The sequence below is a fragment of the Macaca fascicularis genome, chromosome 7 (assembly GCF_037993035.2).
Source record: "Macaca fascicularis isolate 582-1 chromosome 7, T2T-MFA8v1.1".
In the NCBI taxonomy this organism is placed as follows: domain Eukaryota; kingdom Metazoa; phylum Chordata; class Mammalia; order Primates; family Cercopithecidae; genus Macaca; species Macaca fascicularis.
Window position 1 is genome coordinate 86,550,944 of NC_088381.1, and position 17,634 is coordinate 86,568,577.

A 17,634-nucleotide genomic window follows, 5' to 3' on the forward strand; every position below is an offset into this window, starting at 1 on the left:
CTCCTATTCTTAGGTGACTGCCACAGATCGGAGGATCATATCCTCTCAATACAGCCTCCAGGGAAGAAGCACAGGAGCGACTTTCCATCTCTTGAATGTCTTCTTCTCCCTGGGGAAGAAGCACCTAAATCTCCAGTCCACTTCCTCTCAGGCCCCACCTACCAGATCTGGGTCACAGCCCTCCCCCCCGCCTGCTGCCAGGTAATCATAGACAGGGTGAGCAGGGAGGCTCAGGTTGCTTTCAAACAGTCTTACCTCTTCTCCTGGGGAACACTCCCTGAGCACATTGCTGCCCCAGATTGAGCAAAACCAGGATGCTGTTAGCAAGGGGCAGTACTGTGGAGGCTGCTGGGTGAGTTCCTTGGGGGTCCACCTCTTCCTCTGTTTCTGTTGTATCACCTTCATATAGATTTTCTTAGGCACACAGCAGAGTCTAAGCAAGTATTTGTCGAAAAGTAGAAAGGAAGGGAGGTAAGGAAGGAGGGAAAATGGGGAAAGGGAAGGGAGGAGGGGAAGAACAAAGGAAGGGAAGAACAAGAGGGAAGGGGAAGGAAGGCTCAAGTTTTATTTAGAATTAATGTGTCCCATAAATTAAATAACAACACAAATCAACCTAAGCAGCGGTGACTCTGACTTACCCCACCTTCCTGCCTTCACGCCTGGCAGTGCAAGGATGGAGTTGTACTGTACACAAGCCCAGCAGTGGGGTATGGCTTTTTCCTGTGCGAAGACACCCCTTGGCTCCAGGGTGGGTTTCAGGTTTGTGGCCTAAGTGCTCTTCCCAAGTGAGAGTGAATTGGGAGCTGGGGCTTCCTCCCTAGTCCCGGCAAGGAGAGCAAAGCAGAAGACGGGATGGGAGTGGGGTCTTCGCAGTGACAAGCAGAGGAGAAGAGCTGGCAGGTTATCCCTTTCTACAAAAGTCTGGTTTGGAGAAGCTGAGTGTAGAAATACATCATGGGAAAATGGACATTGCGGGGGACCTGCTGGGCTGTGGTATTCACCAAGTGGCGGGGCTGGGTGGAGCTGAGGAATTGCAAGTTCCTGTAGACCCCGCCCTTTAGCTGCTCTCTTTCCTCAAGAGCACAGAAGGCACAAACACCATTGCTTCTGCATCCCCCTGCCCTGTCCCTCTCCAAAGCTGCCCCTCCCTTGGTGCCCTGGTCCCCAGGGAATACTGCCCTCTGCAGGGTCTTGCTCTGGCAGTTCCCCAAACTCCTAACCCTCTAATCTTTTCCCGTCCCCAGATCCTTCCCCTTAGCTGCACATGTGCCAGAGCTCCCCCAGCCCACCCTGAGAAGGCTTCTTACGCCTTCCTGCCCCTGCCGCCCATTCACCTCACCTCTGACCTCCTGCCTTCACTGCCCGGGGTTCTGGGACAGGTCACATCACATCACTCTTCACTCATGGGCCTCTCCGTGCCCTCCTCTCCCTCTCACTCCACTCAGCACCTGCACTTAGCTGAATGCAGGTGGAGAAGAAACACAGCCACCCCGGTTGCTGTCGCCTGGCAGCCATCATTACACACCTCTGGCAGTCGCTCTGGATGCCCACTCCTCCTCTCCAACTCCCATCCTCCATCCTCACCTTCAGCTGACAGCCTTGCTTTCTTCTTACCTCCTTTCTCGGAAGAAACCTTCCTCCTCCACCTGCACCTGCACCGGACTCTGCCTCACAGCACTGCTGTAGGTGGTGGGGCCTACTGAGGACCTCCCCTCCCGCACCTGCTGGATCCCAAGCTACCCCAGCTCCCCAAAGCCGCCGTTTCACAGTATCGCTTTCTCCTGCTGAGTTACCTCCATGAACGTACAAGCATGTGGTTATACCATCTATCTTTAAAAACCCACAGGACTCTCGCCAGCTACTCTCCCATTCTTCCCTTTTTAGCAACACAAAACTCCTCAAGCAAGTCTCCCCACCCACTGTTTCAGTCTCTCCTGCACTCAAGCCACACCCTCACTGCCCACCCACAGCTCTCATCGCCATCACCCGCAGCCTGTATGCTCCTTACTCCCGGGGGCCATTCTCTGACCTCATGTTGGAGGCCTTCCTGCACCTTTGACATGGCTGACACCCCTTGTCCTTGAAGCACATTCCTCTTGTGGCTGCCAAGCCGCCCCTGCTATCCTGGTTCTCCTCTCACCTCTGTGGCTGCCTCTCCTCAGTCTCCATAGCTGGTTCTTTCTTAGCATCGGGGTGCCCCAAGCTCCGACTCTTGGGCGGCTTCTTTTTTGTACCCACCCTCACTCCTGCGATGCTCTCAGTCATTCTCCAACTTTAGGTGCACATTATGTGTGGGTGACGCTCAGTGCCTGTCGCTGGCTTGGACCTTGCTCCTAAACTCCAGGCAGCCAGCAGTTTCTCTGCTTGGATGTCTAAGGCACTTTACAAGCTGAGCTCCTGGTCCTCCCCGTCCCCACCACAAAACGCCCCCGCTGCCCTGCCCTGTCCCCAGCTTTCTCCATTACGGCAAATGCCAACTCCACATTTCCATTGCTCAGGCTAAAGCCTGAGGTCATTGTTAACCCCTCCCTTCACCCCGGCACACTTGTGTCTAGACTGTCAGTGAGTCTGGTTGTTTCTACTTTGAAATCCATTCAGAGTCTGACCACTTCTCACCACATCCCCTGCTACCTCCCTGGGCTGAGCCACCCCCACCTGTCACCTGGTGAAACTCAACAGCCTTCTTAATGCCTTCCCTGTTGCAGCCTTGCCTCCTGCCATCAATCCTCAACACAGAGGACTGTGTGAAAATAGAAGTCAGATCAGGCTGTTCCTCAGCTCTAAATTCTTCCATGGCTTCCAACCTCACACAGAGAAAAATCCAAGTTCCTTAAGATGCCTCAGAGGTCCCTCCCCTCCCCCAAGCACACAGTGGAGCCCGTCAGATACAAGAAGAGCATTGAACAAGATGGTTAGGGCTTCCTGGAAGAAGTGACTTTTAACCTGAGCTTGAAGACATAACTAGGAGATAGCCAGATGGGTGGACCATCAGTCAGGACTAAGCAAGAACACAGAGATCACGCTGAGGATTTGCAGTGCAGGGAGCTGGTGACTCAGGGATGAAGGAACAGAGTTTCTCCCACCCCTGGGTGGAGGCATCCCTCCCCCAGCTCCAGGCAGAGGGCCCACTCAGGACCAGTGTGTGCAAAGGCCCTGGCGCAGGAAGAGGCCTGGTGTGGTGGAGGAACTAGAGGGAAGGCAGGGTGGCAAGGGCATTGGCAGTGAGAGGGTAGTGGGAGAGGGGACAAGAGGCACAGCCAGAGGCCGGGCTGTGACAGCTTCGTCAGCCTTGGCAAGAATTTGCACTCCATCCCAAGAAGGGTGGAAAGCGGAGGAGGGGCATTCCCACAGCTCCAACCCGCCTGGCCTTGAAGGCCTTCAGACCTGTACCCGCAGCCCCACACTGTCTTCAGGAGGCCAGGAATCTTGGTTGCCACATCGTCACCTCCTTACTTAATATCTCTGCTCTCTCTGGCCTCTGAAATCCAGAGCAGCCTGTTCTAACCTCCTCACCCCCACCCGGACCAGACCCTGGCCTCAACGGCGTGCTGTGGCCTTCATGCCCTGACCCAGTCGGCCCAACTCCCACCTCTCACCAGTTCCCTCACATGTCCCCAGGCGTCCCGCCCTAGCCGAGGACCATATCGCGCTGTCTGTGGTGTTAACTTCCCAGGTGGTCTCTCTGGCTCCAGCTGCTGCCCCTCATCACCCTCCCTGCTGTCTCCAGAGTTTTGGTTCCCAGGCACTCCCATGAGACAACTTAGACCATCAGTGAGTCTTCTCAGCCAGCAGGGTGGAGATCAAACTCAGGGGCACGGCCTTTAGCAAGCTAGCACTGTTTTTCTTGCTCTTCCTGTCCCACCATAGGGCCAGTGGCTGCTCCCAGACAGACTGGCCCTTCAGGCCCGGGCACCTTGACTTCCACCATGTCTTCCTGACTGGATTCTTCTCAGTCTCCAGGCCGAATGCCTCTCCCTGGCTGTAGGACCTTATGTTTGGGGGCCCAAGTGTGATTTCTGGCCTCACTGCCAGCCTTGTGTGTGACTCATGGTGAGGCCTCAGTGGCTGCTCCCTGCACCCCCATTTCTCACTGGCAAGATGAAGCCTCAGATCTGGCAATCTCGCTCCACCCCTATTTAAACAAGGCAGAACCTCTGATCTGGAATGTTCCCACCGCAGCCTCTCCCAGAGCCTTGGGAAGTAGTTGGCTAATACAATGCTGGGTGGCAGGGCTATGCCGCCAGTCCAGTGATTTTTAAAATATGTATTAGAGCGCTGGATTTTTCCTATAAATGGGATGGTCGGCTGTCATCCTAAATGTCACTCCCTCCAGGTTATCTTTCCCTCACTATTAGCCACAGTGATGTTCCTAAAAGAGTCAAGAATAGAAGACCTGTTTGTAGGTATCTAGGAGTCGGCAGCAGACCTTGAGGATAGAGGACCAAGGGCAGGGAGGTTTCAACTCTGGATCTCCATCGATTTTGAGCACCTCGGTGACCAGGGTGGGCTTCAGGCTTCCTGAGCTGGGGCTACAGGAGGGCAAAGGGGTTTTATGATAGTCCATGTATTAAATGAAATAAGGGCCCATAGAAAAGAGAAGGCTGGGACCACAGGTGTCCAAGAAGCAAGGCACAGAGGCAAGCAGATACCTTCCCACACACACAGGTAATTTTCTGCTGATTCTAGCATAATTTCCTCAGGATCGCCTTTTGAGTGGGCCTCAGCTGAGTGTGGAATCCAGCTCACCACTTGCTGGCTGTGTGACCTTGGGCCGGGCACCTAACCTCCTATGCTTCCGTTTTCTCTGCTGTAGAAGAGGCTGCCAATGATGCCTTCCCTTAGGGAGTCAGCTAGGCGGTAACTCAAGGCTAGGCAGTACCTGGCAGCTGGCATGCTGGCAGCAGACCTCCTGACACACGTGTCCTTGGTTTGGCAGATGCTGGCAAGGGTTGTGGTGACAGCGGACACGTGAACCATGACAGTTGGAAGGCAACAGTGTAGGGGAGGGCGCTATGCTGAGTTACATTTAGACCTCACTGAAACCTAAGTGGTTCCTGTTAACTTGCTTGGGTCTACGTGGTGGATTTAGGGCTTCCAAAAATCCTCTTAAGGCTTTTTATATCCTCCTCACTATTTATAGTCTAAACTCCCCCAAATCCCCAACCCAGGCAAAATCATTCCTGCTATGTTTTCTTTTGATGCCAAACTCACCAGCAGCAGAGAACATAGCTGCATGACATGGGACCCAACCGGCTGCCCATGCCTGTTCCCCTCGCTCCAGGAGTGAGACTTGGGAAACCCTTCACCCTCTGCAGGTTCTGTCTTTACCCTTTGCGGGGTCACCTGCCACAGTGTCCAACTCCTGCCACCCACAGGAACTCCAGCAATGCTACTGATTCCCATATTGTTATTTTTCAAAGGTTGAAAATTTGATAAGCAAACAACACATATGTGGCCCAAATGATTTTGCATCTGGCTCTTTTCATCTGGACTGGGGCCAATTCCCTTATTCTTTTTCTTTCTCCTTCTGAGCCCTTTCTCCCTCCATCCTGTAAAAGTAATCTTTCATTAGAAATTGGCAAAATGGAACAGTATACTCCCTCCTGAGCATGTACCAGGCACAGGTCACAGGTGATCACCACTGTCAAGAAGAAAATCTAATTTAGTCCTTACCTCTGATAGACGGGAAGTCTGGAACCTTCTTAGTCATGGCCTCTCAGGTAGAAGATAACAGAAGACTTGCCACGGTGCATGGCAGGGCCACAAGGCAGCATGAGGGGAAGTGACACTCAAGTCCTGTCCCTGGGAATAGGCAGGGGATGGTCAAAGTGAAGTGGGATTGTCCAGGCAGGGAGAGAAGAGACAGAGGAGCACTGTGGTTAGGGCAGAGACTCCAGTGCTGACTACCTGAGTTCTCATCCCAGCTCTGCACCTCTCAGCTACCTGACCTCAGATGAGTCCATTGATCTCTCTGGGCCTCAGTTTTCCCAGCTGAGCATAAAATGGGCATATTTGTGTCCGCCTTAAATGAATTAGTGTACAGTGCCTTGACTTGTGCCTGGCACTCAGACAGCATTATGTGAGAGCTGTTCTCATAAGGCCAGAGGTTTAGCAATATCTGATTGCTACTTGTAAACATGCCTGGTTCTGGAAGTGTCTGTGTGGGTGTATCTGTGTTAACACAGACATGCCCCAGGCTGGCCAGCCCCACAGGCCAGCCTTGTATCTCCCCCAGCAGAGACCCCCCAGGCCAGCCTCTCCTCTCCCTCCACAACCCAGACCTAGAAGGACTGCACAGCCTGGGGACTTCAGCTCCTTCCTGTACGTGCCTGATGAAAGGAGGGAAACAGGCAGTGAAGGAAGAAAGAGCAGAGGAAGAGACAAAAACTTACCTCTCCTGAACCCTCTGTTAGGCTTTTGCATCCATTTGTGTCTGAGCTCCTAAAGCCCCTGTCTACTATTTTATAGACAGGAAAGCCCCGATCCTCCAAGGGAGCCAGGGCCTTGCCTAAGGTCTTGTCAGGTGAACCGTTAGGGTTCTGTAATGGGTGGCTGTGAAGGCACAAGGCAAAGGCAGAGGGAGGAGGCTGGGCAGCAACCCGGCCCCATCTCTTCCTGTCAAACAGTGAGGGCATCCTTGGGCACAAGAGTCTTGATGGGAGGGGAGAAGGATGCCCCAGCTGGCCCATCCCCACGGGTCAGTAGAAACAGGAGACAGGCCTGAGGACTCCCTGGTGACCAGGGACCATCTGTAGCATCCCCTTCCAGGACTGCGCTCTGGGGAGAACAGCTCCCTGGGGATCAGCAGGCTGCACTGTTGCCCCCTGGAGGACGCAGAAGGAGACACAGTGCCCAGACTCGCTAGCTCCGTGATCCAAAGCTGAGAACCCCCAGGCAGGCTTCAGACTTCTTTACTCCCTGCCTGTCACACCCCCAGGCCCCTCCTGCCAGGGGGAGCTCAAGGGAGTGAGTCCCCCCAGGTGGCGGGGAAGCCCGTCCTTTGGGATGGAAAAGCCCAAGGCCACACCAGCTGCCTGGGCACCAGCTCCCTGGCCACCATCGTGCAAAGGCAGCAAGGCGGACAGTTGAAGGACGTACATTCTCCAGGGGCTTTGATTCTTTTGATGCCTGCTGGTGAAGGACAAGTCACTGTCTATGAAGGGTCTACAATGTCCCCAAATTCTGCCCCTAATGTCTCTTTAGAAGTCAAGCCTATCCCTGCTAGTGGCATTTGGGAGCTGAATTATATCTTCTTTCAAAAAGAAAAAAAAAAAGACTTCTCTCCAGAGAAGTATTCAGATGCCCATGAGCTCTGCCATCAAATATGAATATTCTCTTAAAAATAAAAATTATGGCGCACTTAAAAAGGAGCATGTTATGTCAGCACCGGTGATAAGACAATTTATTACTGTCTACAAAAGGAAGGCTCTAATGCCATAGTAGAGGCTGGCTCAGCGGGCTGTAAATTATGAGCCATTCTCTGGCTGGCGGAAATAAATCCTCTTGTCACTCACTGCGCTCTCCCCTTGACAGGCCAGCAGGCCGCCGGGAGCAGGCAGAGTCAGGAATTCCATGTCCATGACCTGAGAGCCGCACCACTCTGCCTCCCGGGCCTCACCCCGCCCCAGACACACCCACACTTAATGACATCTCTGATCACATCTTTGGGACACATGTCCTTTTTGACTTGAAAAAGTAACAACTGTGTGTGGCCTTCTCACAGGCTGAAAAGAACAAGCAGGGTCCAGTGGAGAAAGGTGAGCAATGCGAAGGCCTGGCCCGAACACTATGACTTCAGCAAGGCTTCCTCCACCCCGCTCAGCTGCTTTCCTGGTCGGAAAAGTAGAATTGGACCGAGAGGGTGAGCTGACAGGTAAAGCTGTTTCCACCTGCGTGTGCTGCCTGTGAGCTGGGGAACAGCCCACACCGGGAGGGGTTGGGAAGCATAGGAGGGCACCTGTCGCAGACCTTGAGGAGGGGCTGCCTTTCCCCTCCAGGGGCTGACCTCTCAGGTGATTCCTAGGGCCAGACCACAATTCCAGAATTCAGTGAAAACAGCACCAAATCCTATTCCCTCCGGATCCCACCCTGATCCCTACCTCTGGTAAACTGGTAAGTCTTGTTCCCCCTCCCACCACCTCCCACTCACCACCTTCCTAAAGCAATCTGTGCCGTCAGCCCCTACTATGAGTGCAGCCCTCTAAGCCACTCAGAGGGACTTCCTTTGGAGCTCACTGTCAGAGACACCCTGCATGCATCCAGGTAGAGACACCATGAACAAAGAATACGGGCCGGGCGCGGTGGCTCATGCCCATAATCCCAGCACTTTGGGAGGCCGAGGCGGGCAGATCATGAGGTCAGGAGATCAAGACCATCCTGGCTAACACGGGGAAATCCAGTCTCTACTAAAAATACAAAAAATTAGCCGGGCGTGGTGGAGGGCGCCTGTAGTCCCAGCTGCTCGGGAGGCGGAGGCAGGGGAATGGCATGAACCTGGGAGGGGGAGCTTGCAGTGAGCAGAGATCGCACCACTGCATGCCAGCCTAGGCGACAGAGTGAGACTCTGTCTCAAAAAAAAAAAAAAAAAAAAAAAAATTATGCTTGCTAGGCAGTAAGTATGATTAAATGTGTCTGTTGTGTAAGAACTTGGGATTAAATGTTTCCAAAGAATGGTTGAGGAATCAGCTGATGTGATTGCCAGATAAACACTAGATGCCCAGTTAAATCTGAATTTCAGATAAACAAAGAAAACGCTTTTGGTTTAAGCATACCTCACTCAAAAGTTGGGATACGCTTACACTCTTAAAATTATTTTTTATTTATCTGAAATTCAAATTTACCTGAGTGTCTGTCCTGTATTATTATTTGCTAGATACGGCAACTCTGGGTGGGCAGGAGGGTCAAATGCTCAAGCTGGAACTGGCTAGAGAAATGCATCCCCAATATTTTAAAAAGAAGTGGCAGGCGCAGGTTTTGGTTGAAAAAATACAGAACATTTTCTGTTGGAGCCTGGAATCATGGCAACTTAAACCATTAAAAGTATCCTACTGATCTCAAATACAGTCTGTTAGGCATCTAGGAAGATTAAAACATAAGAAAAATAAATAAAAGTGACAAAAGAGACAGAGCCGAGAGAGATCAAGAACTAAATGGAACATCTGATACTCATGGAAACTGTGATAGCTCAGAAACTGCACATTCGAGAAGTTTTGCCAGCTGGTATTTCAGGAAGGGTTTGGGGGAACGGGGGAAAAGCCCTTCTGCTGGCCCATCTCCCTTCTCGTCCCAGCCTCACTCGGCTCCAAGACGGGAAGAGCAGAGGTGAGAAGGAGCCACGCCCCAGGACCGATGAGGGCCCAGCAGGAATATCATGTCAACCAAACCATTAGTTAGGTATGCTTGGTCCTCCCTGCTCAGCCTTCTTCCCTGCTCCCATGGTCAACCCCACACACCTCAGCAAAATGGACAGTCATCCAAGCCAGAGGCACCCCCTCCAAACAATTCTCATTCATTCTACTTCATCATTTTCTTTAACATCTTATTTGTCCTTCTTGAATTTTCTATTTTACCTTTTCTCCATTTTCTACTTATTTTCCACCTCCCCCAAAAATGTTTTCTGGTGGTCAGTAAGATACTTGTTCTCTCTGGAAGAACAGTGAAATCCCTGTATGAGACTCATTGTGAATTCACAGTGTTCTCATGTCTGTCCTATGAGATTAGGCACCCATGAACCTTCCCAGCTTTGTGTGGATCGAGCAGGTAAGAATAGAACAACCATTTGCTGCTCCCAGTGCCCACAGTGAGATACACTTCAGAGGTGAGAAATGGCTCATGCAGCAGCTCAGACCCCAGGCAGGAGGCCACGGGGACACCCACCGCTCTTTGCAGTGAGGGCTCCGGCACGGTGGAGAAGATGTCGACAGCCCTGTCTTCTAGGTTCAGACACTAGGTCATGGAGATAAAGGGAGAAAGGGTGAGGTTAAGGGCCTGCAAAGCTGGCTTATCCAACAACCTGTTAGCTGAGGTTCAATATTTACCAGCCTTTCTGAAGATCTATAGAAGAATGACAATGTTCAGACTATCAATGTCAAGATTGGAAGGAGTCTGCCTGAGTCATGGGTTAAATTGTACCCATGAGTATTTTGTTGAACTCTTTCCTAATTGTTTACAAGCTGGACATTTTCATCAGCCATACACAGCAGTGTTGTGTGCTACCCAGAAGTTTTGACTCATCAACACTTTGTCAGGTTGACAGAGAGTAGGCTGTACCTGCCATCTCGAACCCAGAATTCTTTCTGTTCTGTATTATTTTGTGATTTGGTCCAGAGAAAAATAATGGATCAGGGCAGAAAAGCAGGTAATGGTCTGTCCCCAGATGAGCACATTGAAAGACAAAGAGCTATTGAAATGTCACAGACTTTAGCTGTAGCCCGTCATTGGAGAGCTTTTCTAGCCGAGAGCATCCACCTTGACATCCTCCCCTCCCCCAGCTCCATCAGGCAAGAAGAGGCTTCCTGCTGACAGACATTAGGGACACGAACCAAACCCACACAGTGGATTAATCCCGGTGTCTGGGGAGCAGTTAGGACATGCCATGTCAGTAGGTGTCTGGACACCTTTTAGACCAGGCCTTAATGGCCCATCCTGGCCCTAATCATCCCTCACATGCCATGGTTCTGCTCTCTCATCTTCACTGTGTGTGTCCCATGAAGTCTCATTTTAAACAATGCAGCAAGGCACAGTGACCACAGCATAAATCCACTTCCCGCGGGGCCTTCCAACAGATGCCGGCAGAGCCACCAGCCCCCATCCTCAAAGAAAAACACAACCAAACTGTCGTTAAAACAAAGAAAACCACAACCATGGTAAATTTGTCAGTGTTGGTGGAGAAGATAATGATACTGAAAATAGCCTGAAAGTGTTTGTCAGATGGCTTGCATTTTTGGTCACAGGAGAATATTTTCTGTGTGACTTGTGTAAGTGACCTATGGGACCTTGTCATCAGTGAGGTCAGAGCACTCACTGATGCTGAAGTTTGGGGGGCTCCCCAGGCTGCCCTCGTTGTTCTTGCAACATGGCTGCCAGGGCAGCTTGTATGAAGGCATGGGGTAGGCTCACCCTGGGTGTGAAGGCATGGGATAGGCTCGCCCTGGGTTTGAAAGCATAGGGTAGGCTTGCCCTGGGTGTGAAGGCATGGGATAGGCTCACCCTGGTGTGAAGGCATGGGATAGGCTCACCCTGGTGTGAAGGCATGGGATAGGCTCACCCTGGGTGTGAAGGCGTGGGGTAGGCTCGCCCTGGGTGTGAGGGCGTGGGGTAGGCTCGCCCTGGGTGTGAGGGCATGGGGTAGGCTCACTCCGGGTGTTTGCACCAACGTCCTTGCTGCTTTGGGGTCCTTGGGACACTGCCTGTGGTCTGTACTGCTTGGGTGGTCCATGGAACGTCTTGCTCACAATGTTCATAAGAAGTAATACAAAATAGTATCCTTATCCCACAAGGGGAGGGCAGGGAAAACTGGGAGAACAAGAGGCTATTGGCACCTGCCAGGTGGAAAGCAGGTGGACAACTCAACAGAGGGTCTGTCTGTTGGCACCCAGCGGTGGCAAACTGGTTATGTAAAGGAGAAACAAAAAGGGTGCTAAGTCTCTTGAATGAAACTGGGCCCCATCACATGACTCTCTCATAAGCCCAGCACAGCTCACCAGGGCCTCTATTGACCAGAGGCTTCTGTAGAATTTCGTCAGAATGGAGGCTCACACCTGCCAGTTGGCTGTATCGCTAAAGGTCATAATAATGGAACTTCTCTTTTACTTGATATTTTTTAGGTCTTCTGAATCACACTTTACAAAAACAACTTGGCAATTTTGATTCAAAATTCAGATGCTTCATTTTTTTCCTGTAATTTTCCTGCACACACACACACACACACACACACACACACACACACACTGCCATCAGACATACTTCACACACACACACTGCCATCAAACTAATAACACACACATACACACACACAGTGCCATCAAACTAATACTTCACATCCACTGTAAGCTTATCTTTAATTTTGGGGCTGAATTTTGGGGCTGGAAGTACTAATGAGGAAGGGACTATTCCCACCCTTTGGCAAGGCCACCATTCTGGAACCTGATGACAAATGCATGACAGATGCTGACTACCTTCTTGTCTTGATTGCCTAAAAAATTGCTTTTCACTATCAGCATGTTTTCATATTTGGTTTTCAGAACATAAATGTATTCACAATTCAACATTTTAGTTTATTCATTTAAGGCATTAAAAAATGTTTCTCAGAATATGCATGGTTGAGAAGGGCATATTACTAAAGCAAAAATCATCCACTGCATTCCTTTGTCCTACCCATAGTCCCAGAGGCCACCACCTTTCAGCATTTCTGCATTTTGTTTTGCTAGTGGCTAGCATCCTCATTCTACATGGCATCCTTACATCTCTATGTTGATATTCAACTCAGGCTCTATTGACTCCTTGCCATGAAACACAAGGCTTTAGCTGACTTACACTACACCCTCCCCTAAATTTTCAGTTACATTGTTATTTTTAGTTTTCTGTTGTTTGCCTTTCTAACTTGCAATCTCTTATCTATCATTTCTTGTTCTATTGTTTTCAGACAATAGATCAGTTTCTCTTAGCCAAACCTTAACTTTTATACTGTTGGAGTTGATCATTTTATATACTATGTTATAAACATAAGGCTTTCATGCTTTGTCCACTGGTTGATTCTAAAAATCTAAAGAAACAATAAACACTGTGTACATTATTATGACTTTGTAAATATTGTTCCTTCAAAGTCAATCAGTATGTTAGGATTTTATTTATTTTTCTCTAGGTCCAGTATCATTAACCGTAAGTGACATGAAAGGTTAATTATTAAATTCACATCACATCTTTATTTCCTTTATATTTAGACACAGATATAAATCTCCTAAGTAGCTTTTTGTTTTTCCTGGGATTTTAAGTTTGCATTACTTGTGCTTATGTCAGATCCTCAGAATTACCAAACCTCTTAATCATACTGTTTCTTGAAGCTTTTTGCTGGACTATATTTTGCAGTAACAGAAAGGAAAGGGTGCTTTGGAGGCAAATTCTCTGAGTACTTGTAAAACTAAAACTCTTGCTCACATGCTTAACAATTTTCTGGGTATAGAATTTTGGGTTTTAAATCATCTTTCCCAGAATTTTTTTCTTCTTAGTATTCAATGTTCCTGACAAGATGTCTGAATATTACTTTTGGTCTTTTGAGAATGACTTTTCTTGTTTCCTGGAAGCTTTTAGGAATTTCTCTTTATGTTCAACCTTCTAAAGTATATTGAGTCTGTATCAGGGCATAAGTCTTTTGTTCTTCATTCTATTTGGAACTTGGAGGGTCTTTTAGTCTAGAGATAATTATCTTTCTTCATTTCTGGAAAACTTTGTTCTATCATGTCTCTATTATTTTAATTTTAATAAAGTTGTACATTTATATAGTTTTACAAATTAAATAGTTCTATAAATCTTTTTTTTTTTTTTTTTTTTTTGAGACAGAGTCTCGCGCTGTCGCCCAGGCTGGTGTGCAGTGGCCAGATCTCAGCTCACTGCAAGCTCCGCCTCCCGGGTTTACGCCATTCTCCTGCCTCAGCCTCCCGAGTAGCTGGGACTACAGGCGCCCGCCACCTCGCCCGGCTAGTTTTTTGTATTTTTTTAGTAGAGACAGGGTTTCACCGTGTTAGCCAGGATGGTCTCGATCTCCTGACCTCGTGATCTGCCCGCCTCGGCCTCCCAGAGTGCTGGGATTACAGGCTTGAGCCACCGTGCCCGGCCCAGTTCTATAAATCCAACAGTGATATTAGCAGTTCTCCTTCCACTCCCTGGAAGCCATGACTTTCAATGTTTTTAGTTTTCTTGTATTTGCCTCCAAATTTCTAAATAGCAGGTTTAAATTCCTGTTTATTAATATTTTTAGTTTTAAATATAATATGTTTACTTCAGGCAATGGACAATAAGGGTTTGGCTTTCTACTCTACTCCCATACCCTTAAATGTATTTCTTTTTCCCTCCCATTTCTCTAATAGAATTGCATAATTTTAAGGCAAATCAATATTTAGCATTTATTTTATTATGCCCATGGACATAGTATTTGAGGTTGTAGCTATATGCATTCTAATTTCCTTTACTTTCTTATACAATTTTTGTTTTCACTGGAGTCAACATTTATCCCATTTGTTTCATTTTACTATGTACCTATCACAAATCCTTCTCCAAATTCCTCAACAGAAAAAAGTCTCCTTCCTGAGGAAAAAAAAAAAGAAAAGCAGGAACAATTTGTAAAAGTTGAGACATTGCATTCTGAAAATTCCCAGTAGTCTTTATTCTAGCCCAAGAGCACGTTAGTACTTTGACTGAGTATATAGAATTCTAAGTTGGAAATAATTTTCAATAAGAATGTTGAAGGCCTTGCTCTATTATCATTTAGTGTTCAGCATTGCTGTAGAGAAGCCTAACGCAGAACTAATTCTAGACCTTTGTATGCGACTTGTTCTTTCTTTCAAAGAGCATTAGTACCTTCTCTTTGTTCCCAATGTTTTGAAACTTCGTGTGAATGTGTTTTGTGTGGCTTTGTTTTCATTCATTGTACTGAGCACTTGGTGAACCTCTCAGCCTAGAAATTGATGTCCTTGGGATCCAGGAAATTTTTCCTGAATTGTTTCTTTGATGAATTGCTCCCTTCCATTTTTTTCTCTATTTTTGAAAGCCCTATTATTTAAGATGCATTTCCTGTTTAGTCTAATTTTCTTGCTTTTTAGCTTGTATTTTCCATTTCTTTGTTGTAATCATTTTTGTTACTCGGCAATTTCCTCTATTTTCTAGGTTTCTACTAAATTTTTCATTTCTGCTTTTGGATTTTAAAATTCCAAAATCATTTTTGTTTTCTAAATGTCCCTTTCTACAACAATACTCCCCTTTTCAGCCTCACTGAAGTATACTGATATGTTACTCCCCACATTTAAAGTGTACTCTTTGCTAAGTTTTGACATATTATATATATGTGTGTATATATATGTATATATATATATTCCAATAAAACCATCCCTATAATCAGTGTAAGCATATTCATCATCCCCCAAAGTTTTCTTATGTGTTTTCATAATTCCTGTCACATCCTCTTCCCCACCCCAACCCCCCATCATCCTATCCTCAAATAACCACTGATTTGCTTTCTTTCATTGTAGATTAGTTTGCGTTTTCTAGACTTTATATAAATGAAATCATACACTATGTACTCTGTATTATTTGACTTCTTTCACTCTGCCTAATGAGTTTGAAATAATCCATGCTCTACATATCAACATTTCATTCCTTTTTATTCCTACGTTATATTTCATTATATATTGTGTATACCACTATTTGTTTAATCCATTCACTTGTTGATTGGCATTTGAGCTGCTTCCAGTTTTAGACTATTTACACATAAAGCTGCCATGAACATTTGTTCACAAGAGCTTGGGTGGGCATATGTTTTCATTTCTCTTGGGTAAATACCAAGAGTACAATGGTTATAGCATATGATAAGTGTGTGTTTAACTTTTTAAAAAATTGCCTATATTAATTATCTAATGCTACATAACCAATTATCCCCAAAACTCCCCAGCTTAAAATAACACACATGCATTATCTCAGAATTTCTGTGGGTCAGGAATCCAGGCATAGTTTAGCTGAGTACCATCAAGGCGTTAGGCAGTCCTGAGGTTTGATCTGAAGACTCAACTGAACAGAGATCTACTTTCAAAGTCACTCATGTGGTTGTCGGCAGGATCGAGTTCCTTGAGGATTGTTCGGCTGAGAGCCCCAGTTCTTTCCGTCTGTTGGCTGGAGACATCTCTCAGTTCCTTCCCATGTAGGCCTCTCCAGTACGGTGACTTGCTTCATGAAAGCTAGGAGGAGAGAGTCTGTTAACAAGATAGAAGTTACAGTCTTTTGTAACCTAGACATGGAAGTGCCATCCCTTCAATGTTGTTGTATTATATTGGTGAGGAGAAAGTTACTCAAGGAGAGGGGTTACACAAAGCCATGAATACTAGGTGCTGGGGTCACTGGGAATCAAGTCAGAAGACACCTCCCACACTGCCAACAGTTCCCCAATGTGGTTGCATCATTTTACACTCCTGCCAGAAGCTTTTGAGATTTCCAGTTGCTGCTATCTTCACTTACATTTTGAGTCATCAGACTATTTAATTTTAATCGTTCTAAAAAGTGGGTAGTGGTATCTAATAGGGATTTTTAACTTGCATTTTCCTAATGATGAATGATATTGAACATATTTTTATGTGCTTATTTACTATCTGTATGTTTTGTTTCTTTCTTTCTTTTTCTTTTTCTGCAACCTCTGCCTCCTGGATTCAAGCAATTCTTGTGCCTCAGTACCCCCGAGTAGCTGAGACTACAGGCACGCACCACCACGCCTGGCTAATTTTTATATTTTTAGTAGTAGAGATTGGGTTTTACCATGTTGGCCAAGCTGGATCAAACTCCTGGGCTCAAGTGATGTGCCCACCTCTGCTTCCCAAAGTGTTGGGATTACAGGCATGAGCCACAGCACCTGGCCTGAATATTTTCTTTGGTGGTCTGTTTAAAGCCTTTGCCCATTTAAAAAAAAAAAAAATATATATATATATATGTGTGTGTGTGTGTGTATATATATATGGGCCGGGCACAGTGGCTCAGGCCTGTAATCCCAGCACTTTGGAAGGTCAAGGTGGGAGGATCGTTTGGGCCCAGGAGCTGGACACACAGCCTGAGCAACAGAGTGCGACCCCATCTATACTAAAAATAAAAAATTAGCCAGGTGTCGTGGTGCATGCCTGTGGTCCCAGCTACTCCAGAGGCTGAGGTGGGTGGATCCCTTGAGCCTGAGAGGTCGAGGCTGCAGTGAGCTGAGATTGCACTACTGCACCCCAGCCTGAGTGACAGAGCAAGACCCAGTGTCAAATAAATAAATAAATAAATAAATAAATAAATAAATAAATAACATGGGTGGGTTGATTATTATCACATTTTGAAACTGCTTTATATATTCCGGATCCAAGCCTTTATCAGATGTGAATTTGCAAATACTTTCTCCAAGTCTGGGCCTTGTCTATTCTTTCAACAACATCTTTTGAAGAAAAATTCTTAACTTTTCTTCAAAAAAAAAAAAAAAAACCAGAAAAGTTTAAAAGTTTTAACATTAACACAGTGCAAACTACCAGCTTTTTTCTTATCTGAATTGTGCTTTCGATGCCATAGCTGAGAAATCCTTTGCCTGACTCAAGCTCACAAAAATTTTCTCTATGTTTTCTTCATCTAGAAGATTTGTGATTTTATATTTAGATCTATGATCCAATATGAACCAACAATCAAGGTTCATTATTTGTTCACACGTGTATATACACTGTTTCTATGATGTTTGTTGAAAAAGCTATCTTTTTCCCTTTGAATAGCCTTGGCACCTTTGTCAAAAATCAGTTGCCCTTATAGGTGTGAATTTATGTCTGGACTCTACCCTCTGCCATTAACCTGCTTGTTTATCTTCACACCAGGAACCAAACTGCTTAATTACTGGAGCTGTATAGTAAGTTTTAAAAT